The 25,772-nt window shown below is 47.2% G+C and overlaps 2 protein-coding genes across 3 annotated transcripts in view; one reads left to right on the top strand and one right to left on the bottom strand.

Annotated features, from left to right (window-relative positions):
• The window catches only part of RNF112 (ring finger protein 112), a 109,207-nt gene extending 100,173 nt beyond the window's left edge, over positions 1 to 9,034 (bottom strand). Inside the window, exon 1 of one of the 2 annotated variants that reach the window (XM_063935159.1) lies at positions 8,974 to 9,034. The gene's annotated coding sequence lies outside the window, so the exon portion shown is untranslated. The remainder of the gene's footprint in view (positions 1 to 8,973) is intronic. The other variant, XM_063935158.1, reaches the window with a different exon arrangement.
• Positions 1 to 25,772, top strand: part of LOC134945710 (serine protease 33-like) — a 167,269-nt gene that overhangs the window by 54,766 nt on the left and 86,731 nt on the right. The window lies entirely within an intron of this gene.

Genomic DNA, 25,772 nt, shown 5'->3' with positions numbered 1-25,772 from the left:
TCTCTCTCACACTGTAATATAACCACACGCTCTGTATACTCCCTGTATCTCTCTGTATACCTGATCTGTGTCCTCTCTCACACTGTAATATAACCACACGCTCTGTATACTCCCTGTATCTCTCTGTATACCTGATCTGTGTCCTCTTTCACACTGTAATATAACCACACGCTCTGTATACTCCCTGTATCTCTCTGTATACCTGATCTGTGTCCTCTTTCACACTGTAATATAACCACACGCTCTGTATACTCCCTGTATCTCTCTGTATACCTGATCTGTGTCCTCTCTCACACTGTAATATAACCACACGCTCTGTATACTCCCTGTATCTCTCTGTATACCTGATCTGTGTCCTCTTTCACACTGTAATATAACCACACGCTCTGTATACTCCCTGTATCTCTCTGTATACCTGATCTGTGTCCTCTCTCACACTGTAATATAACCACACGCTCTGTATACTCCCTGTATCTCTCTGTATACCTGATCTGTGTCCTCTCTCACACTGCAATATAACCACACGCTCTGTATACTCCCTGTATCTCTCTGTATACCTGATCTGTGTCCTCTCTCACACTGTAATATAACCACACGCTCTGTATACTCCCTGTATCTCTCTGTATACCTGATCTGCATCCTCTCTCTCACACTGTAATATAACCACACGCTATGTATACTCCCTGTATCTCTCTGTATACCTGATCTGTGTCCTCTCTCACACTGTAATATAACCACACGCTCTGTATACTCCCTGTATCTCTCTGTATACCTGATATGCATCCTCTCTCTCACACTGTAATATAACCACACGCTATGTATACTCCCTGTATCTCTCTGTATACCTGATCTGTGTCCTCTCTCACACTGTAATATAACCACACGCTCTGTATACTCCCTGTATCTCTCTGTATACCTGATCTGTCCTCTTTCACACTGTAATATAACCACACGCTCTGTATACTCCCTGTATCTCTCTGTATACCTTATCTGTGTCCTCTCTCACACTGTAATATAACCACACGCTCTGTATACTCCCTGTATCTCTCTGTATACCTTATCTGTGTCCTCTCTCACACTGTAATATAACCACACGCTCTGTATACTCCCTGTATCTCTCTGTATACCTGATCTGCGTCCTCTCTCGCACTGTAATATCACCACACGCTCTGTATACTCCCTGTATCTCTCGGTATACCTGATCTGCGTCCTCTCTCTCACACTGTAATATAACCACACGCTCTGTATACACCCTGTATCTCTCTGTATACCTGATCTGTGTCCTCTCTCTCACACTGTAATATCACCACACGCTCTGTATACTCTCTGTATACCTGATCTGCGTCCTCTCTCACACTGTAATATCACCACACGCTCTGTATACTCCCTGTATCTCTCTGTATACCTGATCTGCGTCCTCTCTCTCACACTGTAATATAACCACACGCTCTGTATACACCTTGTATCTCTCTGTATACCTGATCTGTGTCCTCTCTCACACTGTAATATAACCACATGCTCTGTATACTCACTGTATCTCTCTGTATACCTGATCCGTGTCCTCTCTCTCACACTGTAATATAACCACACGCTCTGTATACTCCCTGTATCTCTCTGTATACCTGATCTGTGACCTCTCACACTGTAATATAACCACACGCTCTGTATACTCCCTGTATCTCTCTGTATACCTGATCTGTGTCCTCTCTCACACTGTAATATAACCACACGCTCTGTATACTCCCTGTATCTCTCTGTATACCTGATCTGTGTCCTCTCACACTGTAATATAACCACACGCTCTGTATACTCCCTGTATCTCTCTGTATACCTGATCTGTGTCCTCTCTCTCTCACTGTAATATAACCACACGCTTCGTATACTCCCTGTATCTCTCTGTATACCTGATCTGTGTCCTCTCTCTCACACTGTAATATAACCACACGCTCTGTATACTCCCTGTATCTCTCTGTATACCTGATCTGTGTCCTCTCACACTGTAATATAACCACACGCTCTGTATACTCCCTGTATCTCTCTGTATACCTGATCTGTGTCCTCTCTCACACTGTAATATAACCACACGCTCTGTATACTCCCTGTATCTCTCTGTATACCTGATCTGTGTCCTCTCACACTGTAATATAACCACACGCTCTGTATACTCCCTGTATCTCTCTGTATACCTGATCTGTGTCCTCTCTCTCACACTGTAATATAACCACACGCTCTGTATACTCCCTGTAGCTCTCTATATACCTGATCTGTGTCCTCTCTCTCACACTGTAATATAATCACACGCTCTGTATACTCCCTGTATCTCTCTGTATACCTGATCTGTGTCCTCTCTCTCACACTGTAATATAACCACACGCTCTGTATACTCCCTGTATCTCTCTGTATACCTGATCTGTGTCCTCTTTCACACTGTAATATAACCACACGCTCTGTATACTCCCTGTATCTCTCTGTATACCTGATCTGTGTCCTCTTTCACACTGTAATATAACCACACGCTCTGTATACTCCCTGTATCTCTCTGTATACCTGATCTGTGTCCTCTCTCTCACACTGTAATATAACCACACGCTCTGTATACTCCCTGTATCTCTCTGTATACCTGATCTGTGTCCTCTCTCACACTGTAATATAACCACACGCTCTGTATACTCCCTGTATCTCTCTGTATACCTGATCTGTGTCCTCTCTCTCACACTGTAATATAACCACACGCTCTGTATACTCCCTGTATCTCTCTGTATACCTGATCCGTGTCCTCTCTCACACTGTAATATAACCACACGCTCTGTATACTCCCTGTATCTCTCTGTATACCTGATCCGTGTCCTCTCTCACACTGTAATATAACCACACGCTCTGTATACTCCCTGTATCTCTCTGTATACCTGATCTGTGTCCTCTCTCACACTGTAATATAACCACACGCTCTGTATACTCCCTGTATCTCTCTGTATACCTGATCTGCATCCTCTCTCTCACACTGTAATATAACCACACGCTATGTTTACTCCCTGTATCTCTCTGTATACCTGATCTGTGTCCTCTCTCACACTGTAATATAACCACACGCTCTGTATACTCCCTGTATCTCTCTATATACCTGATCTGTGTCCTCTCTCTCACACTGTAATATAATCACACGCTCTGTATACTCCCTGTATCTCTCTGTATACCTGATCTGTGTCCTCTCTCTCACACTGTAATATAACCACATGCTCTGTATACTCCCTGTATCTCTCTGTATACCTGATCTGTGTCCTCTCTCACACTGTAATATAACCACACGCTCTGTATACTCCCTGTATCTCTCTGTATACCTGATCTGTGTCCTCTTTCACACTGTAATATAACCACACGCTCTGTATACTCCCTGTATCTCTCTGTATACCTGATCTGTGTCCTCTCTCACACTGTAATATAACCACACGCTCTGTATACTCCCTGTATCTCTCTGTATACCTGATCTGTGTCCTCTTTCACACTGTAATATAACCACACGCTCTGTATACTCCCTGTATCTCTCTGTATACCTTATCTGTGTCCTCTCTCACACTGTAATATAACCACACGCTCTGTATACTCCCTGTATCTCTCTGTATACCTTATCTGTGTCCTCTCTCACACTGTAATATAACCACACGCTCTGTATACTCCCTGTATCTCTCTGTATACCTGATCTGCGTCCTCTCTCACACTGTAATATCACCACACGCTCTGTATACTCCCTGTATCTCTCTGTATACCTGATCTGCGTCCTCTCTCTCACACTGTAATATCACCACACGCTCTGTATACTCCCTGTATCTCTCTGTATACCTGATCCGTGTCCTCTCTCTCACACTGTAATATAACCACACGCTCTGTATACTCCCTGTATCTCTCTGTATACCTGATCTGTGTCCTCTCTCTCACACTGTAATATAACCACACGCTCTGTATACTCCCTGTATCTCTCTGTATACCTGATCTGTGTCCTCTCTCACACTGTAATATCACCACACGCTCTGTATACTCCCTGTATCTCTCTGTATACCTGATCTGTGTCCTCTCTCACACTGTAATATAACCACACGCTCTGTATACACCCTGTATCTCTCGGTATACCTGATCTGCGTCCTCTCTCTCACACTGTAATATAACCACACGCTCTGTATACACCCTGTATCTCTCTGTATACCTGATCTGTGTCCTCTCTCTCACACTGTAATATCACCACACGCTCTGTATACTCTCTGTATACCTGATCTGCGTCCTCTCTCTCACACTGTAATATCACCACACGCTCTGTATACACCCTGTATCTCTCTGTATACCTGATCTGCGTCCTCTCTCTCACACTGTAATATCACCACACGATCTGTATACTCTCTGTATACCTGATCTGTGTCCTCTCTCTCACACTGTAATATCACCACACGCTCTGTATACACCCTGTATCTCTCTGTATACCTGATCTGCGTCCTCTCTCTCACACTGTAATATAACCACACGCTCTGTATACACCTTGTATCTCTCTGTATACCTGATCTGTGTCCTCTCTCACACTGTAATATAACCACATGCTCTGTATACTCACTGTATCTCTCTGTATACCTGATCCGTGTCCTCTCTCTCACACTGTAATATAACCACACGCTCTGTATACTCCCTGTATCTCTCTGTATACCTGATCTGTGTCCTCTCTCTCACACTGTAATATAACCACACGCTCTGTATACTCCCTGTATCTCTCTGTATACCTGATCTGTGTCCTCTCACACTGTAATATAACCACACGCTCTGTATACTCCCTGTATCTCTCTGTATACCTGATCTGTGTCCTCTCTCACACTGTAATATAACCACACGCTCTGTATACTCCCTGTATCTCTCTGTATACCTGATCTGTGTCCTCTCACACTGTAATATAACCACACGCTCTGTATACTCCCTGTATCTCTCTGTATACCTGATCTGTGTCCTCTCTCTCTCACTGTAATATAACCACACGCTTCGTATACTCCCTGTATCTCTCTGTATACCTGATCTGTGTCCTCTCTCTCACACTGTAATATAACCACACGCTCTGTATACTCCCTGTATCTCTCTGTATACCTGATCTGTGTCCTCTCACACTGTAATATAACCACACGCTCTGTATACTCCCTGTATCTCTCTGTATACCTGATCTGTGTCCTCTCTCACACTGTAATATAACCACACGCTCTGTATACTCCCTGTATCTCTCTGTATACCTGATCTGTGTCCTCTCACACTGTAATATAACCACACGCTCTGTATACTCCCTGTATCTCTCTGTATACCTGATCTGTGTCCTCTCTCTCACACTGTAATATAACCACACGCTCTGTATACTCCCTGTAGCTCTCTATATACCTGATCTGTGTCCTCTCTCTCACACTGTAATATAATCACACGCTCTGTATACTCCCTGTATCTCTCTGTATACCTGATCTGTGTCCTCTCTCTCACACTGTAATATAACCACACGCTCTGTATACTCCCTGTATCTCTCTGTATACCTGATCTGTGTCCTCTTTCACACTGTAATATAACCACACGCTCTGTATACTCCCTGTATCTCTCTGTATACCTGATCTGTGTCCTCTCTCTCACACTGTAATATAACCACACACTCTGTATACTCCCTGTATCTCTCTGTATACCTGATCTGTGTCCTCTCTCACACTGTAATATAACCACACGCTCTGTATACTCCCTGTATCTCTCTGTATACCTGATCTGTGTCCTCTCTCTCACACTGTAATATAACCACACGCTCTGTATACTCCCTGTATCTCTCTGTATACCTGATCTGTGTCCTCTCTCACACTGTAATATAACCACACGCTCTGTATACTCCCTGTATCTCTCTGTATACCTGATCCGTGTCCTCTCTCACACTGTAATATAACCACACGCTCTGTATACTCCCTGTATCTCTCTGTATACCTGATCCGTGTCCTCTCTCACACTGTAATATAACCACACGCTCTGTATACTCCCTGTATCTCTCTGTATACCTGATCCGTGTCCTCTCTCACACTGTAATATAACCACACGCTCTGTATACTCCCTGTATCTCTCTGTATACCTGATCTGTGTCCTCTCACACTGTAATATAACCACACGCTCTGTATACTCCCTGTATCTCACTGTATACCCGATCTGTGTCCTCTCTCTCACACTGTAATATTACCACACGCTCTGTATACTCCCTGTATCTCTCTGTATACCTGATCTGTGTCCTCTCTCACACTGTAATATCACCACACGCTCTGTATACTCCCTTTATCTCTCTGTATACCTGATCTGTGTCCTCTCACACTGTAATATTACCACACGCTCTGTATACTCCCTGTATCTCTCTGTATACCTGATCCGTGTCCTTTCTCACACTGTAATATAACCACACGCTCTGTATACTCCCTGTATCTCTCTGTATACCTGATCTGTGTCCTTTCTCACACTGTAATATAACCACACGCTCTGTATACTCCCTGTATCTCACTGTATACCCGATCTGTGTCCTCTCTCTCACTGTAATATAACCACACGCTCTGTATACTCCCTGTATCTCTCTGTATACCTGATCTGCGTCCTCTCTCACTGTAATATAACCACACGCTCTGTATACTCCCTGTATCTCTCTGTATACCTGATCTGTGTCCTCTCTCTCACACTGTAATATATCCACACGCTCTGTATACTCCCTGTATCTCTCTGTATACCTGATCTGTGTCCTCTCAAACTGTAATATAACCACACGCTCTGTATACTCCCTGTATCTCTCTGTATACCTGATCTGTGTCCTCTCTCTCACACTGTAATATAACCACACGCTCTGTATACTCCCTGTAGCTCTCTATATACCTGATCTGTGTCCTCTCTCTCACACTGTAATATAATCACACGCTCTGTATACTCCCTGTATCTCTCTGTATACCTGATCTGTGTCCTCTCTCTCACACTGTAATATAACCACACGCTCTGTATACTCCCTGTATCTCTCTGTATACCTGATCTGTGTCCTCTTTCACACTGTAATATAACCACACGCTCTGTATACTCCCTGTATCTCTCTGTATACCTGATCTGTGTCCTCTCTCTCACACTGTAATATAACCACACGCTCTGTATACTCCCTGTATCTCTCTGTATACCTGATCTGTGTCCTCTCTCACACTGTAATATAACCACACGCTCTGTATACTCCCTGTATCTCACTGTATACCCGATCTGTGTCCTCTCTCTCACACTGTAATATTACCACACGCTCTGTATACTCCCTGTATCTCTCTGTATACCTGATCTGTGTCCTCTCTCACACTGTAATATCACCACACGCTCTGTATACTCCCTTTATCTCTCTGTATACCTGATCTGTGTCCTCTCACACTGTAATATTACCACACGCTCTGTATACTCCCTGTATCTCTCTGTATACCTGATCCGTGTCCTTTCTCACACTGTAATATAACCACACGCTCTGTATACTCCCTGTATCTCTCTGTATACCTGATCTGTGTCCTCTCTCACACTGTAATATCACCACACGCTCTGTATACTCCCTGTATCTCTCTGTATACCTGATCTGTGTCCTCTCTCACACTGTAATATCACCACACGCTCTGTATACTCCCTGTATCTCTCTGTATACCTGATCCGTGTCCTCTCTCACACTGTAATATAACCACACGCTCTGTATACTCCCTGTATCTCTCTGTATACCTGATCTGTGTCCTCTCACACTGTAATATAACCACACGCTCTGTATACTCCCTGTATCTCACTGTATACCCGATCTGTGTCCTCTCTCTCACTGTAATATAACCACACGCTCTGTATACTCCCTGTATCTCTCTGTATACCTGATCTGTGTCCTCTCTCTCACATTGTAAAATAACCACACGCTCCGTATACTCCCTGTATCTCTCTGTATACCTGATCTGTGTCCTCTCTCTCACACTGTAATATATCCACACGCTCTGTATACTCCCTGTATCTCTCTGTATACCTGATCTGTGTCCTCTCACACTGTAATATAACCACACGCTCTGTATACTCCCTGTATCTCTCTGTATACCTGATCCGTGTCCTCTCTCTCACACTGTAATATAACCACACGCTCTGTATACTCCCTGTATCTCTCTGTATACCTGATCTGTGTCCTCTCTCTCACACTGTAATATAACCACACGCTCTGTATACTCCCTGTATCTCTCTGTATACCTGATCTGTGTCCTCTCTCTTACACTGTAATATAACCACACGCTCTGTATACTCCCTGTATCTCTCTGCATACCTGATCTGTGTCCTCTCACACTGTAATATAACCACACGCTCTGTATACTCCCTGTATCTCTCTGTATACCTGATCTGTGTCTTCTCTTTCACACTGTAATATAACCACACGCTCTGTATACTCCCTGTATCTCTCTGTATACCTGATCTGTGTCTTCTCTTTCACACTGTAATATAACCACACGCTCTGTATACTCCCTGTATCTCTCTGTATACCTGATCTGTGTCTTCTCTCTCACACTGTAATATAACCACATGCTCTGTATACTCCCTGTATCTCTCTGTATACCTGATCTGTGTCCTCTCTCTCACACTGTAATATAACCACACGCTCTGTATACTCCCTGTATCTCTCTGTATACCTGATCTGTGTCCTCTCTCTCACACTGTAATATAACCACACGCTCTGTATACTCTCTGTATCTCTCTGTATACCTGATCTGTGTCCTCTCACACTGTAATATAACCACATGCTCTGTATACTCCCTGTATCTCTCTGTATACCTGATCTGTGTCCTCTCACGCTGTAATATAACCACACGCTCTGTATACTCCCTGTATCTCTCTGTATACCTGATCTGCGTCCTCTCACACACTGTAATATAACCACACGCTCTGTATACTCCCTGTATCTCTCTGTATACTCACTGTATCTCTGTACTGTGTATCTGCTCGGTCGCATATCTCCGGCGTACACAGGAAGACAGAACAGAAAGTGAAAGTGAGTTGGTGACACCTCCTGGTGACGCTATTGGGGGAGGTGATAATGGGTAATAGGGGACAGGGTGCTAGTAGTGACAGTGTCGGATGACATTAGAGTGGTGTAGTCAGGCAGTGGAGATACATAGCAACTGGCTGTACAGGGAGAGGAATTAGTAACAGCCTGGAGCTGACATGTTATAGATCAACGTCATAGATCACTTGTAACAACTTCACCTTCAGTACCATGTACAATTCTGGGTGCCCTGTCTCTAAAATACATTAGTAAAAACAGCAGTAATTCAGAATGGGGCTACTAATAATAATAATAATAATAATAATAATAATCTTTATTTTTACATGGTGTTAAAGTGAGAAATCAGTGACTTACTGCACAGGACAATGCAGGACGTGGACAAGGTTTCTAGACATTGATGCATCAGCAGTTATAATACTCAGATAAGGTGCAGGGTAGCAGCAACCAAGGGAGAGGGGTCTTTGCTGTGCAGTGGGGGCGGGGGTCACGGCTGGCAGTGGGGGCGGGGGTCACGGCTGGCAGTGGGGGCGGGGGTCACGGCTGGCAGTGGGGGCGGGGGTCACGGCTGGCAGTGGGGGCGGGGGTCACGGCTGGCAGTGGGGGCGGGGGTCTTTGCTGTGCAGTGGGGGCGGGGGTCTTTGCTGTGCAGTGGGGACGGGTCTTTGCTGTGCAGTGGGGACGGGGGTCTTTGCTGTGCAGTGGGGACGGGGATCACTGCTGGCAGTGGGGACGGGGGTCTTTGCTGTGCAGTGGGGACGGGGATTACTGCTGGCAGTGGGGACGGGGGTCTTTGCTGTGCAGTGGGGACGGGGGTCACTGCTGGCAGTGGGGACGGGGGTCACTGCTGGCAGTGGGGACGGGGGTCTTTGCTGTGCAGTGGGGACGGGGGTCTTTGCTGTGCAGTGGGGACGGGGGTCTTTGCTGTGCAGTGGGGACGGGGGTCACTGCTGGCAGTGGGGACGGGGGTCTTTGCTGTGCAGTGGGGACGGAAGTCTTTGCTGTGCAGTGGGGACGGGAGTCTTTGCTGTGCAGTGGGGACGGGGGTCACTGCTGGCAGTGGGGACGGGTGCCATTGCTGTACAGTAGCTGAGGGAAGAGCTTACAGTCTAAGGAGAGCATACTGCTACCATGGTATATACAGCAGCACTGACCAGGAATCACATCAGAAGGGGATAAGAGACAGAAGAGAGACTAGGAAAATATTAACCCTTTCACTGCAAGTATTTCTGTGCCAATATGCTACGTCCATCATGCTTTATAGAGACATGAGGAGAACATGCAAAGTTCCATGGTGTAATCCGAGAGGACCCTGCTAAGGGAACAGTAAATACATCACTGAATGGGGGAGAGAGGGGTGGTGTGAATCAGGAGGGAGAATGATGAGTAAAGAATTGGGTGGGGGAGGGGAAATCCTCCTGGCAGGGCCGGTGCAAGGGTGTTCGGCGCCCTCCTGTAAAGTAGAAATTTGCACCCTCCTATACATAACAAAGGGACAGTGCGCGGCAAAGCCACAAAAAACAAGTGGCTGGTGACCACACAATAGCACCAATGTAGTAGGTTGCAATGGCGGCGGCACGCACGCTCATACAAGAAACGTGCTATAAATTCTTCTATGTTTCGGTTCTATTAAAAAAATCATTGTTGGGAATTGCGACGGCTTTTTAATAAAACCGAAATGTAGAAGCAATTTATAGCACCATTCTTGTATCACCGTGAGTGCCGCCGCCATTGCAACCTACTCCATATTTACATTGGAGGGAACCAGGCAACTACTTTTATACACAGTTTGGAGTGCCGGACATACAAATATATTGTCCATTTGATATCTGTATCACAACCTGAGCAATTTACGACAAAGAAATCTGTCATATCTGACTGGAATAACCTCCATATCTATATTTGCATATGTGTCATTTTGTACCACATCGTGAATAGATTTTATCTGTGTCTATTACATTGCTTTTATGTTTCACAATATTTTTTGTTATATTTTAAACTGTTATTGAGATGGTATAATTATCTAGAACACTTTCATAAACTCCCTCAGATCTGTGTTTGTGTATACGTCTTGTGAGTCTTGGCTAGCGGGAGATTCATCTAGAGGTGCTGCTCCTTGTTTCCCCTAGCGCAATTGGGTATTTGGTGTGTGTGTGTGTGTGTGTGTGTGTATATGTATGTATGTATGTATGTATGTATCTATCTATCTATCTATCTCTATTATATAAAAAAAAAAAAATTACAGATGTGCACCGGAAATTTTTTGGGTTTTGGATTCGGACGCGTTTTGCCAAAACCGCCCTGAAAATTTTTTGTCGGATTCGGGTGTTTTTTTTTACAAAAAACCCTCAAAAACAGCTTAAATCATAGAATTTGGGGGTCATTTTGATCCCATAGTATTATTAACCTCAATAACCATAATTTCCACTCATTTTCAGTCTATTCTGAACACCTCACACCTCACAATATTATTTTTAGTCCTAAAATTTGCACCAAGGTCGCTGGATGGCTAAGCTAAGCGACACAAGTGGCTGACACAAACACCTGGCCCATCTAGGAGTGGCACTGCAGTGTCAGACAGGATGGCACTTAAAAAAATAGTCCCCAAACAGCACATGATGCAAAGAAAAATGAAAGAAAAAAGAGGTGCAAGATGGAATTGTCCTTGGGCCCTCCCACGCACCCTTATGTTGTATAAACAGGACATGCACACTTTAACGAACCATAATCCTCCACCATTCTTTCAATGGTGAGAGAATCATATGCAGTGACAGTAGACGACATGTCAGTAATCGTTGGCAGGTCCTTCAGTCCGGACCAGATGTCAGCACTCGCTCCAGACTGCTCTGCATCACCGCCAGCGGGTGGGCTCGGAATTCTTAGCCTTTTCCTCGCACCCCCAGTTGCGGGAGAATGTGAAGGAGGAGCTGTTGACGGGTCACGTTCCGCTTGACTTGACAATTTTCTCACCAGCAGGTCTTTGAACCTCTGCAGACTTGTGTCTGCTGGAAAGAGAGATACAACGTAGGTTTTAAATCTAGGATCGAGCACGGTGGCAAAAATGTAGTGCTCTGTGTCACAACTGAGGGCCTGAGCTGACGGGAGGCAGCCTCAGTTGTAGGGGCTGAGATGTAACGGAACCTGGGAGGTTGTATCAGACCCCTAGACATGTAAGTAACATGTAGAATAACTGCCCGAAGGCGTGACCACGACAACCAGGATAAAAGTCAATGATGTTTATTATGACAAACTCCGTAACACAGCAGCAGTAAAAGGAAACATAAAAGTCAACAGAGGATAAATACAATTCCTGGGTACTACAGGGTGGCAAGGGCCACAGGCACTGGTAGTGTGAGACAGTTCTTATAATCTTCTAGTTGGAAAGTCCTTACCAGGCCTGACTGTAGCAATGGAGAGAACCCAGGATCGTACCAGCTGATGTTCCAGGAAAATAAGATTTTACTTACCGATAAATCTATTTCTCGTAGTCCGTAGTGGATGCTGGGGACTCCGTCAGGACCATGGGGATTAGCGGCTCCGCAGGAGACAGGGCACAAAACTAAAGCTTTAGGATCAGGTGGTGTGTACTGGCTCCTCCCCCTGTGACCCTCCTCCAAGCCTCAGTTAGGATACTGTGCCCGGACGAGCGTACACAATAAGGAAGGATATTGAATCCCGGGTAAGACTCATACCAGCCACACCAATCACACCGTATAACTTGTGATCTAAACCCAGTTAACAGTATGACAAACGTAGGAGCCTCTGAACAGACGGCTCACAACAATAACAACCCGATTTTTTTGTAACAATAACTATGTACAAGTATTGCAGACAATCCGCACTTGGGATGGGCGCCCAGCATCCACTACGGACTACGAGAAATAGATTTATCGGTAAGTAAAATCTTATTTTCTCTGACGTCCTAAGTGGATGCTGGGGACTCCGTCAGGACCATGGGGATTATACCAAAGCTCCCAAACGGGCGGGAGAGTGCGGATGACTCTGCAGCACCGAGTGAGAGAACTCCAGGTCCTCCTCAGCCAGGGTGTGCCCCTGACCAAGTAGCAGCTCGGCAAAGTTGTAAAGCCGAGACCCCTCGGGCAGTCGCCCAAGATGAGCCCACCTTCCTTGTAGAATGGGCATTTATATATTTTGGCTGTGGCAGTCCTGCCACAGAATGTGCAAGCTGAATTGTACTACACATTCAACTAGCAATCGTCTGCTTAGAAGCAAGAGCACCCAGTTTTTTGGGTGCATACAGGATAACAGCAAGTCAGTTTTCCTGACTCCAGCCGTCCTGGAAATCTATATTTTCAGGGCCCTGACAACATCTAGCAACTTGGAGTCCTCCAAGTCTCTAGTAGCCGCAGGTACCACAATAAGCTGGTTCAGATGAAACGCTGACACCACCTTAGGGAGAAACTGGGGACGAGTCCGCAGCTCTGCCCTGTCCGAATGGACAATCAGATATGGGCTTTTGTGAGACAAAGCCGCCAATTCTGACACTCGCCTGGCCGAGGCCAGGGCCAACATCATGGTCACTTTCCATGTGAGATATTTCAAATCCACAGATTTGAGCGGTTTAAACCAACGTGATTTGAGGAATCCCAGGACTACGTTGAGATCCCACAGTGCCACTGGAGGCACAAAAGGGGGTTGTATATGCAGTACTCCCTTGTCAAATTTCTGGACTTCAGGAACTGAAGCCAATTCTTTCTGGAAGAAAATAGACAGGGCCGAAATTTGAACCTTAATGGACCCCAATTTGAGGCCCATAGACACTCCTGTTTGCAGGAAATGCAGGAATCGACCGAGTTGAAATTTCTTCGTGGGGCCTTCCTGGCCTCACACCACGCAACATATTTTCGCCACATGTGGTGATAATGTTGTGCGGTCACCTCCTTCCTGGCTTTGACCAGGGTAGGAATGACCTCTTCCGGAATGCCTTTTTTCCCTTAGGATCCGGCGTTCAACCGCCATGCCGTCAAACGCACCCGCGGTAAGTATTGGAACAGACATGGTACTTGCTGAAGCAAGTCCCTTCTTATCGGCAGAGGCCCTGAGTCCTCTGTGAGCATCTCATGAAGTTCCGGGTACCAAGTCCTTCTTGGCCCATCCGGAGCCACGAGTATAGTTCTTACTCCTCTACGTCTTATAATTCTCAGTACCTTTGGTATGAGAAGCAGAGGAGGGAACACATACACCGACTGGTACACCCATGGTGTTACCAGAACGTCCACAGCTATTTCCTGAGGGTCTCTTGACCTGGCGCAATACCTGTCCAGTTTTTTGTTCAGGCGGGACGCCATCATGTCCACCTTTGGTCTTTCCCAACGGTGCACAATCATGTGGAAACAACTTCTCGATGAAGTCCCCACTATTCCGGGTGGAGGTCGTGCTGAGGAAGTCTGCTTCCCAGTTGTCCACTCCCGGAATGAAAACTGCTGACAGTGCTATCACATGATTTTCCGCCCAGCGAAGAATCCTTGCAGTTTCTGCCATTGTCCTCCTGCTTCTTGTGCCGCCCTGTCTGTTTACGTGGGCGACTGCCGTGATGTTGTCCCACTGGATCAATACTGGCTGACCTTGAAGCAGAGGTCTTGCTAAGCTTAGAGCATTGTAAATTGCTCTTAGCTCCAGTATATTTATGCGGAGAGAAGTCCCCAGACTTGATCACACTCCCTGGAAATTTTTTCCCTGTGTGACTGCTCCCCAGCCTTTCAAGCTGGAATCCGTGGTCACCAGGACCCAGTCCTGAATGCATAACTGTGGCACTTTAGTAGATGAGCACTCTGCAGCCACCACAGAAGAGACACCCTTGTCCTTGGAGACAGGGTTATCCGCTGATGCATCTGAAGATGCGATCCGGACCATTTGTCCAGCAGATCCCACTGAAAATTTCTTGCGTGAAATCTGCCGACTGGAATCGCTTCGTAAGAAGCCACCATTTTTCCCAGGACCCTTGTGCAATTATGCACTGACACTTTTCCTGGTTTTTGGAGGTTCCTGACTAGCTCGGATAACTCCCTGGCTTTCTCCTCCGGGAGAAACACCTTTTTCTGGACTGTGTCCAGAATCATCCCTAGGGACAGCAGACGTGTCGTCGGAGACAGCTGCGATTTTGGAATATTTAGAATCCACCCGTGCTGTCGTAGAACTACTTGAGATAGTGCTACTCAGACCTCCAACTGTTCTCTGGACCTTGCCCTTATCAGGAGATCGTCCAAGTAAGGGATAATTAAGACGCCTTTTCTTTGAAGAAGAATCATCATTTCGGCCATTACCTTGGTAAAGACCCGGGGTGCCGTGGCCAATCCAAACGGCAGCGTCTGAAACTGATAGTGACAGTTTTGTACCACGAACCTGAGGTACCCTTTGTGAAAAGGGCAAATTTGGACATGGAGGTAAGCATCCTTGATGTCCAGGGACACCATATAGTCCCCTTCTTCCTGGTTCGCTATCACTGCTCTGAGTGACTCCATTTAGAATAGGTCTCACCGAGCCGTCTGGCTTCAGTACCACAATATAGTGTGGAATAATACCCCTTTACTTGTTGTAGGAGGGGTACTTTGATTATCACCTGCTGGGAATACAGCTTGTGAATTGTTTCCAATACTGCCTCCCTGTCGGAGGTAGACGTTGGTAAAGCAAACTTCAGGAACCTGCGAGGGGGAGACGTCTCGAATTTCCAATCTGTACCCCTGGGATACTACTTGTAGGATCCAGGGGTCCACTTGCGAGTGAGCCCACTGCGTGCTGAAACTCTTGAGACGACCCCCCCCCACCGCACCTGTTTGTACGGCCCCAGCGTCATGCTGAGGACTTGGCAGAAGCGGTGGAAGGCTTCTGTTCCTGGGAATGGGCTGCCTGCTGCAGTCTTCTTCCCTTACCTCTATCCCTGGGCAGATATTATGGGGACGAAAGGACTGAGGCTGAAAAGACTGTCTTTTTCTGCTGAGATGTGACTTGGGGTAAAAAAGGTGGATTTTCTAGCTGTTGCCGTGGCCACCAGGTCCGATGGACCGACCCCAAATAACTCCTCCCCTTTATACGGCAATACTTCCATGTGCCGTTTGGAATCTGCATCACCTGACCACTGTCGTGTCCAGAAACATCGTCTGGCAGATATGGACATCGCACTTACTCTTGATGCCAGAGTTTCGCATATATAGAAATGCATCTTTTAAATGCTCTATAGTCAATAAAATACTGTCCCTGTCAAGGGTATCAATATTTTCAGTCAGGGAATCCGACCAAGCCACCCCAGCGCTGCCCATCCAGGCTGAGGCGATCGCTGGTCGCAGTATAACACCAGTATGTGTGTGTATATACTTTTTAGGATATTTTCCAACCTCCTATCAGTTGGCTCCTTGAGGGCGTCCGTATCTGGAGACGGTAACGCCACTTGTTTTTATAAGCGTGTGAGCGCCTTATCCACCCTAAGGTGTGTTTCCCAACGCGCCATAACTTCTGGCGGGAAAGGGTATACCGCCAATAATTTTCTATCGGGGGAAACCCACGCATCATCACACACTTCATTTAATTTATCTGATTCAGGAAAAACCACATGTAGTTTTTTCACACTCCACATAATACCCTTTTTTGTGGTACTTGTAGTATCAGAAATATGTAACATCTCCTTCATTGCCCTTAACAAGTAACGTGTGGCCCTAAAGGAAAATACGTTTGTTTCTTCACCGTCGACACTGGAGTCAGTGTCCGTGTCTGTGTCTGTGTCGACCGACTGAGGTAAAAGGACGTTTTAACGCCCCTGACGGTGTTTTAGACGCCTGGACAGGTACTAATTGGTTTGCCGGCCGTCTCATGTCGTCAACCGACCTTGCAGCGTGTTGACATTATCACGTAATTCCTTAAATAAGCCATCCATTCCGGTGTCGACTCCCTAGAGAGTGACATCACCATTACCGGCAATTGCTCCGCCTCCTCACCAACATCGTCCTCATACATGTCGACACACAAGTACCGACACACAGCACACACACAGGGAATGCTCTGATAGAGGACAGGACCCCACTAGCCCTTTGGGGAGACAGAGGGAGAGTTTGCCAGCACACACCAAAAACGCTATATTATACAGGGACAACCTTTATATAAGTGTTTTTCCCTTATAGCATTTAAATATATATATACATATCGCCAAATAAGTGCCCCCCCTCTCTGTTTTAACCCTGTTTCTGTAGTGCAGTGCAGGGGAGAGCCTGGGAGCCTTCCCACCAGCCTTTCTGTGAGGGAAAATGGCGCTGTGTGCTGAGGAGAATAGGCCCCGCCCCCTTTTCGGCGGGCTTCTTCTCCCGTTTTTCTGAGACCTGGCAGGGGTTAAATACATCCATATAGCCTCCAGGGGCTATATGTGATGTATTTTTAGCCAGAATAAGGTATTATACATTGCTGCCCAGGGCGCCCCCAGCAACGCCCTGCACCCTCCGTGACCGTTAGTGTGTGACAACAATGGCGCACAGCTGCAGTGCTGTGCGCTACCTTCATGAAGACTGAAAAGCCTTCTGCCGCCGGTTTCTGGACCTTCAATCTTCAGCATCTGCAAGGGGGGTCGGCGGCGCGGCTCCGGGACGAACCCCAGGGTGAGACCTGTGTTCCGACTCCCTCTGGAGCTAATGGTGTCCAGTAGCCTAAGAAGCCAATCCATCCTGCACGCAGGTGAGTTGAACTTCTCTCCCCTAAGTCCCTCGATGCAGTGAGCCTGTTGCCAGCAGGACTCACTGAAAATAAGAAACCTAAAAACTTTTTCTAAGCAGCTCCTTAAGAGAGCCACCTAGATTGCACCCTGCTCGGACGGGCACAAAAACCTAACTGAGGCTTGGAGGAGGGTCATAGGGGGAGGAGCCAGTACACACCACCTGATCCTAAAGCTTTAGTTTTGTGCCCTGTCTCCTGCGGAGCCGCTAATCCCCATGGTCCTGACGGAGTCCCCAGCATCCACTTAGGACGTCAGAGAAAGGCTGGGCTGCTGAAGGTAAAACGGCTGCTGTGGATACTGGCTGGAACCAGACTGTTGTTGGTACGGAGTGGATACTGGCTGGAACCAGTTAAATAATAAACGAACTTGAGAGCGATGAAATAATAATGAAGTTTGGAGTTTGAGAGCAGTGAAATAATAATACCGGTGGAGAGTGGTAAACTGCAGAAAGGACACCGGCCCTTTAAGAGAAGCTGTACACTGCTGGAAGCTGGGCTGGAAGCAGGTGATTGTTGTAACTGGAAACAGGTGAGTCCAGAATGGATCGGAGAGTCAGGCTACACCGCAGATGGAATGCTGGTGCGGGTCTCTATAGCAGAAGTCTGGAGACAGGAGCTGGAACCTGGAAGACAACCACAGGAGAGAGACAAACTGGAACTAGGTTAGACAACCAAAGCACTGACGCCTTCCTTGCTCAGGCACAGCATATTTATACCTGCAGCAAGGAAGGGGTTGGCTAGGCAATTATGCAGATTAACAATACAGACAGCAGATTGGTGGAAATGATCAGATGACAAAATCCAAGATGGCTGCGCCCATGCAGACACTTGGAGGGAAGTTTGGTTTGTAATCCATGTGAGAATTGAAACAGCAATTGCGGCGCCGGCCACAGGAGACGGGAGACGCCAGACTGATGATTGCACATCTAAACCACGCGGGCACAGCGGAGGCCGCGGCTGACGTAATCGCCACTCTGACACTCCGCATGCAGGAACTCAGGGACAGCGTTGGAGGCCGCGAGGAACGCCATTCCAGATGTTGCATGGCGCCGCGGTGACCGCGTCTCAGAGTGACAGGAGAGGAGGCAGGAATGTGGACATCAGTGTAACGGATGGGATCCGGTCCTGGAACGCTGAGCCAGCCTCAGGAGGCATCTGAAGGGTAAGTAATGGCGTCCAGATACCCGGATCGTGACACTCTGATTTCAACAGATTGACCACACGTGAATCCTGGTTAAGCGAATTAAGGGCTCCATCCACAAGTCCCACATGCCTAGCGGAATCGCTCTGTTTTAGCTCCTCCTTCAATGTCTCCAGCTTCTTCTGCAAAAGCCTGATGAGGGGAATGACTTGACTCAGGCTGGCAGTGTCTGAACTGACTTCACGTGTGGCAAGTTCAAAGGGTTGCAGAACCTTGCACAACGTTGAAATCATTCTCCACTGCGCTTGAGTCAGGTGCATTCCCCCTCCTTTGCCTATATCATGGGCAGATGTATAGGCTTGAATGGCCTTTTGCTGCACCTCCATCCTCTGAAGCATATAGAGGGTTGAATTCCACCTCGTTACCACCTCTTGCTTCAGATGATGGCATGCAGGTTCAGGACTGTTTGCTGGTGCTCCAGTCTTCGGCACGCGGTGGCTGAATGCCGAAAGTGGCCCGCAATTCTTCGGGCCACCGACAGCATCTCTTGCACGCCCCTGTCGTTTTTTAAACAATTCTGCACCAACAAATTCAATGTATGTGCAAAACATGGGACGTGCTGGAATTTGCCCAGATGTAATGCACGCACAATATTGCTGGCGTTGTCCGATGTCACAAATCCCCAGGAGAGTCCAATTGGGGTAAGCCATTCTGCGATGATGATCCTCAGTTTCCGTAAGAGGTTGTCAGCTGTGTGCCTCTTATGGAAAGCGGTGATACAACGCGTAGCCTGCCTAGGAACGAGTTGGCGTTTGCGAGATGCTGCTACTGGTGCCGCCGCTGCTGTTCTTGCTGCGGGAGGCAATACATCTACCCAGTGGGCTGTCACAGTCATATAGTCCTGAGTCTGCCCTGCTCCACTTGTCCACATGTCCGTGGTTAAGTGGACATTGGGTACAACTGCATTTTTTAGGACACTGGTGACTCTTTTTCTGAGGTCTGTGTACATTTTCGGTATCGCCTGCCTAGAGAAATGGAACCTAGATGGTATTTGGTACTGGGGACACAGTACCTCAATCAAGTCTCTAGTTGCCTGTGAATTAACGGTGGATACCGGACACACGTTTCTCATAACCCAGGCTAACAAGACCTGAGTTATCCGCTTTGCAGCAGGATGACTGCTGTGATATTTCATCTTCCTCGCAAAGGACTGTTGGACAGTCAATTGCTTACTGGAAGTAGTACAAGTGGTCTTCCGACTTCCCCTCTGGGATGACGATCGACTCCCAGCAGCAACAACAGCAGCGCCAGCAGCAGTAGGCGTTACACTCAAGGATGCATCGGAGGAATCCCAGGCAGGAGAGGACTCGTCATACTTGCCAGTGACATGGCCAACAGGACTATTGGCTTTCCTGTGTAAGGTGGAAATTGACACTGAGGGAGTTGGTGGTGTGGTTTGCAGGAGCTTGGTTACAAGAGGAAGGGATTTAGTGGTCAGTGGACTGCTTCCGCTGTCATCCAAAGTTTTTGAACTTGTCACTGACTTCTGATGAATGCGGTCCAGGTGACGTATAAGGGAGGATGTTCCTAGGTGGTTAACGTCCTTACCCCTACTTATTACAGCTTGACAAAGGCAACACACGGCTTGACACCTGTTGTCCGCATTTGTGTTGAAATAATTCCACACTGAAGAGGTGATTTTTTTTTTTTTTTTTTTTATTTTGACCAGGCGTGTCAATTTCCATATTCGTCCAACGGACAACAGGTGTCTCCCCGGGTGCCTGACTTAAACAAACCACCTCACCATCAGAATCCTCCTTGTCAATTTCCTCCCCAGTGCCAGCAACACCCATATCCTCATCCTGGTGTACTTCAACAGTGACATCTTCAATTTGACTATCAGGAACTGGACTGCGGGTGCTCCTTCCAGCACTTGCAGGGGGCGTGCAAATGGTGGAAGGCGCAAGCTCTTCCCGTCCAGTGTTGGGAAAGTCAGGCATCGCAACCAACACAATTGGACTCTCCTTGGGGATTTGTGATTTAGAAGAACGCACAGTTCTTTGCTGTACTTTTGCCAGCTTAAGTCTTTTCATTTTTCTAGCGAGAGGATGAGTGCTTCCATCCTCATGTGAATCTGAACCACTAGCCATGAACATAGGCCAGGGCCTCAGCCGTTCCTTGCCACTCCGTGTCGTAAATGGCATATTGGCAAGTTTACGCTTCTCATCAGACGCTTTCAATTTTGATTTTTGGGTCATTTTACTGAACTTTTGTTTTTTGGATTTTACATGCTCTCTACTATGACATTGGGCATCAGCCTTGGCAGACGACGTTGATGGCATTTCATAGTCTCGGCCATGACTAGTGGCAGCAGCTTCAGCACAAGGTGGAAGTGGATCTTGATCTTTCCCTATTTCTCTATCGTCCTAGTGGATGCTGGGGTTCCTGAAAGGACCATGGGGAATAGCGGCTCCGCAGGAGACAGGGCACAAAAAGTAAAGCTTTAGGATCAGGTGGTGTGCACTGGCTCCTCCCCCTATGACCCTCCTCCAAGCCTCAGTTAGATTTTTGTGCCCGGCCGAGAAGGGTGCAATCTAGGTGGCTCTCCTAAAGAGCGGCTTAGAAAAGTTTAGCTTAGGTTTTTTATTTTACAGTGAGTCCTGCTGGCAACAGGATCACTGCAACGAGGGACTTAGGGGAGAAGAAGTGAACTCGCCTGCGTGCAGGATGGATTGGCTTCTTTGGCTACTGGACATTAGCTCCAGAGGGACGATCACAGGTACAGCCTGGATGGTCACCGGAGCCTCGCCGCCGGCCCCCTTGCAGATGCTGAAACAAGAAGAAGGTCCAGAATCGGCGGCATGAAGACTCCTCAGTCTTCTTAAGGTAGCGCACAGCACTGCAGCTGTGCGCCATTTCCTCTCAGTACACTTCACACGGCAGTCACTGAGGGTGCAGGGCGCTGGAAGGGGGGCGCCCTCGGAGGCAATGAAAACCTATTTTTGGCTAAAAATACCTCACATATAGCCTCCGGGGGCTATATGGAGATATTTAACCCCTGCCAGAATCCGTTAAGAGCGGGAGACGAGGCCGCCGAAAAAGGGGCGGGGCCTATCTCCTCAGCACACAGCGCCATTTTCCCTCACAAAGGCTGGAGGGAAGGCTCCCAGGCTCTCCCCTGCACTGCACTACAGAAACAGGGTTAAAACAGAGAGGGGGGGCACTAATTTGGCGTTAGAAATATATAAAAAAGATGCTATAAGGGAAAACACTTATATAAGGTTGTCCCTATATAATTATAGCTTTTTTGGTGTGTGCTGGCAAACTCTCCCTCTGTCTCTCCAAAGGGCTAGTAGGTCCTGTCCTCTATCAGAGCATTCCCTGTGTGTGTGCTGTGTGTCGGTACGTGTGTGTCGACATGTATGAGGACGATGTTGGTGAGGAGGCGGAGCAATTGCCTGTAATGGTGATGTCACTCTCTAGGGAGTCGACACCGGAATGGATGGCTTATTTAGGGAATTACGTGATAATGTCAACACGCGGCAAGGTCGGTTGACGACATGAGACGGCCGACAAACAATTAGTACCGGTCCAGACGTCTCAAAAACACCGTCAGGGGTTTTAAAACGCCCGTTTACTTTAGTCGGTCGACACAGACACAGACAGGGACACTGAATCCAGTGTCGACGGTGAATAAACAAACGTATTCCTTATTAGGGCCACACGTTAAGGGCAATGAAGGAGGTGTTACATATTTCTGATACTACAAGTACCACAAAAGAGGGTATTATGTGGGATGTGAAAAAACTACCGTAGTTTTTCCTGAATCAGATAAATTAAATGAAGTGTGTGATGATGCGTGGGTTCCCCCCGATAGAAAATATGGGCGGTATACCCTTTCCCGCCAGAAGTTAGGGCGCGTTGGGAAACACCCCTTAGGGTGGATAAGGCGCTCACACGCTTATCAGAACAAGTGGCGGTACCGTCTATAGATAGGGCCGTCCTCAAGGAGCCAGCTGACAGGAGGCTGGAAAATATCATAAAAAGTATATACACACATACTGGTGTTCTACTGCGACCAGCGATCGCCTCAGCCTGGATGTGCAGAGCTGGGGTGGCTTGGTCGGATTCCCTGACTAAAAATATTGATACCCTTGACAGGGACAGTATTTTATTGACTATAGAGCATTTAAAGGATGCATTTCTATATATGCGAGATGCACAGAGGGATATTTGCACTCTGGCATCAAGAGTAAGTGCGATGTCCATATCTGCCAGAAGATGTTTATGGACACGACAGTGGTCAGGTGATGCAGATTCCAAACGGCACAAAGGTGTATTGCCGTATAAAGGAAGAGGAGTTATTTGGGGTCGGTCCATCGGACCTGGTGGCCACGGCAACTGCTGGAAAATCCACCGTTTTTTACCCTAAGTCACATCTCTGCAGAAAAAGACACCGTCTTTTCAGCTTCAGTCCTTTCGTCCCTATAAGAGTCATATCTGCCCAGGGATAGAGGAAAGGGAAGAAGACTGCAGCAGGCAGCCCATTCCCAGGAACAGAAGCGTTCCACCGCTTCTGACAAGCTCTCAGCATGACGCTGAGACCGTACAGGACCCCTGGATCCTACAAGTAGTATCCCAGGGGTACAGATTGGAATGTCGAGACGTTTCCCCTGCGCAGGCTCCTGAAGTCTGCTTTACCAAGGTCTCCCTCCGACAAGGAGGCAGTATGGGAAAAAATTCACGAGCTGTATTCCCAGCAGGTGATAATTAAATTACCCCTCCTACAACAAGAAAAGGGGTATTATTCCACACTATATTGTGGTACTGAAGCCAGAAGGCTAGGTGAGACCTATTCTAAATCTAAAAAAATTTGAACACTTACAAAGGTTCAAATCAAGATGGAGTCACTCAGAGCAGTGATAACGAACCGGGAAGAAGGGGACTATATGGTGTCCCGAGACATCGGGGATGCTTACCTCCATGTCCCAAATTTGCCCTTATCACTAAGGGTACCTCAGGTTCGTGGTACAGAACTGTCACTATCAGTTTCAGACGCTGCCGTTTGGATTGTCCACGGCACCCCGGGTCTTTACCAAGGTAATGGCCGAAATGATGGTTCTTCTTCGAAGAAAAGGCGTCTTAATTATCCCTTACTTGGACGATCCCCTGATAAGGGCAAAGTCCAGGGAACAGTTGGAGGTCGGAGTAGCATGATCCCGACAACAAGTCTCCTGTGCTTAGGGATGATTCTGGACACAGTCCAGAAAAAGGTGTTTCTCCCGGAAGAGAAAGCCAGGGAGTTATCCGAGCTAGTCAGGAACCTCCTAAAATCAGTGCATCATTGCACAAGGGCCATGGTAAAAAAATGGTGACTTCCTTCGAAGCAATTCCAGTCGGCAGATTTCATGCAAGAACTTTTCAGTGGGATCTGCTGGACAAATGGTCCGGATCGCATCTTCAGATGCATCAGCGGATAACCCTATATCCAAGGACAAGGGTGTCTCTCCTGTGGTGGTTACAGAGTGCTCATCTTCTAGAGGGCCGCAGATTCGGCATTCAGTTTTGGATGTTGGTGACCACGGAGGCCAGCCCGAGAGCCTGGGGAGCAGTCGCACAAGGAAAAAATTTCCAGGGAGTGTGATCAAGTCTGGAGACTTTTCTCCACATAAATATAGCTAAGGGTAAATTTATAATGCTCTAAGCTTAGCAAGACCTCTGCTTCAAGGTCAGCCGGTATTGATCCAGTGGGATAAAACATCACGGCAGTCGCCCACGTAAATAGACAGGGCGGCACAAGAAGCAGGAGGGCAGTGGCAAAAACTGCAAGGACTTTTCGCTGGGCGGAAAATCATGTGATAGCACTGTCAGCAGTGTTTCATTCCGGGAATGGAAACTGGGAAGCAGACTTCCTCAGTAGGCACGACCTCCACCCGGCAGAGTGGGAACTTCATGAGGAAGTTTTCCACATGATTGTAAACCGTTGGGAATTACCAAAGGTGGACATGATGGCGTCCCGTCTGAACAAAAAACGGGACAGGTATTGCGCCAGGTTAAGAGACCCTCAGGCAATAGCTGTGACGTTCTGGTAACACCGTGGGTGTACCAGTCGGTGTATGTGTTCCATCCTCTGCTTTTCATACCTAAGGTACTGAGAATTATAAGACGTAGAGGAGTAAGAACTATACTCATGGCTCCGGATTGGCCAAGAAGGATTTGGTACCCGGAACTTCAAGAGATGCTCACAGAGGACTTATGGCCTCTGCCGCTAAGAAGGGACTTGTTTCAGCAAGTACCATGTCTGTTCCAAGACTTACCGCAGCTGCGTTTGACGGCATGGCGGTAGAACGCCGGATCCTAAGGGAAAAGGCATTCAGGAAGAGGTCATTCCTACCCTGGTCAAAGCCAGAAAGGAGGTGACCGCACAACATTATCACCACATGTGGCGAAAATATGTTGCGTGGTGTGAGGCCAGGAAATCCCCACGAAGAAATTTCAACTCGGTCGATTCCTGCATTTCCTGCAAACAGGAGTGTCTATGGGCCTCAAATTGGGGTCCATTAAGGTTCAAATTTCGGCCCTGTCGATTTTTCTTCCAGAAAGAATTGGCTTCAGTTCCTGAAGTCCAGAAGTTTGTCAAGGGAGTATTGCATATACAACCCCCTTTTGTGCCTCCAGTGGCACTGTGGGATCTCAACGTAGTTCTGGGATTCCTCAAAACACATTGGTTTAAAACCAGTCAAATCTGTGGATTTGAAGCATCTCACATGAAAAGTGAACATGCTCTTGGACCTGGCCTGGACCAGGCGAGTGTCAAATTGGTGGTTTTTTTCTCAAAAAAGCCCATATCTGTTTGTC

This window comes from Pseudophryne corroboree, chromosome 7, assembly GCF_028390025.1.
Source record: "Pseudophryne corroboree isolate aPseCor3 chromosome 7, aPseCor3.hap2, whole genome shotgun sequence".
Taxonomy (NCBI): Eukaryota; Metazoa; Chordata; class Amphibia; order Anura; family Myobatrachidae; genus Pseudophryne; species Pseudophryne corroboree.
This window is presented reverse-complemented; position numbering and strand designations above follow the sequence as displayed.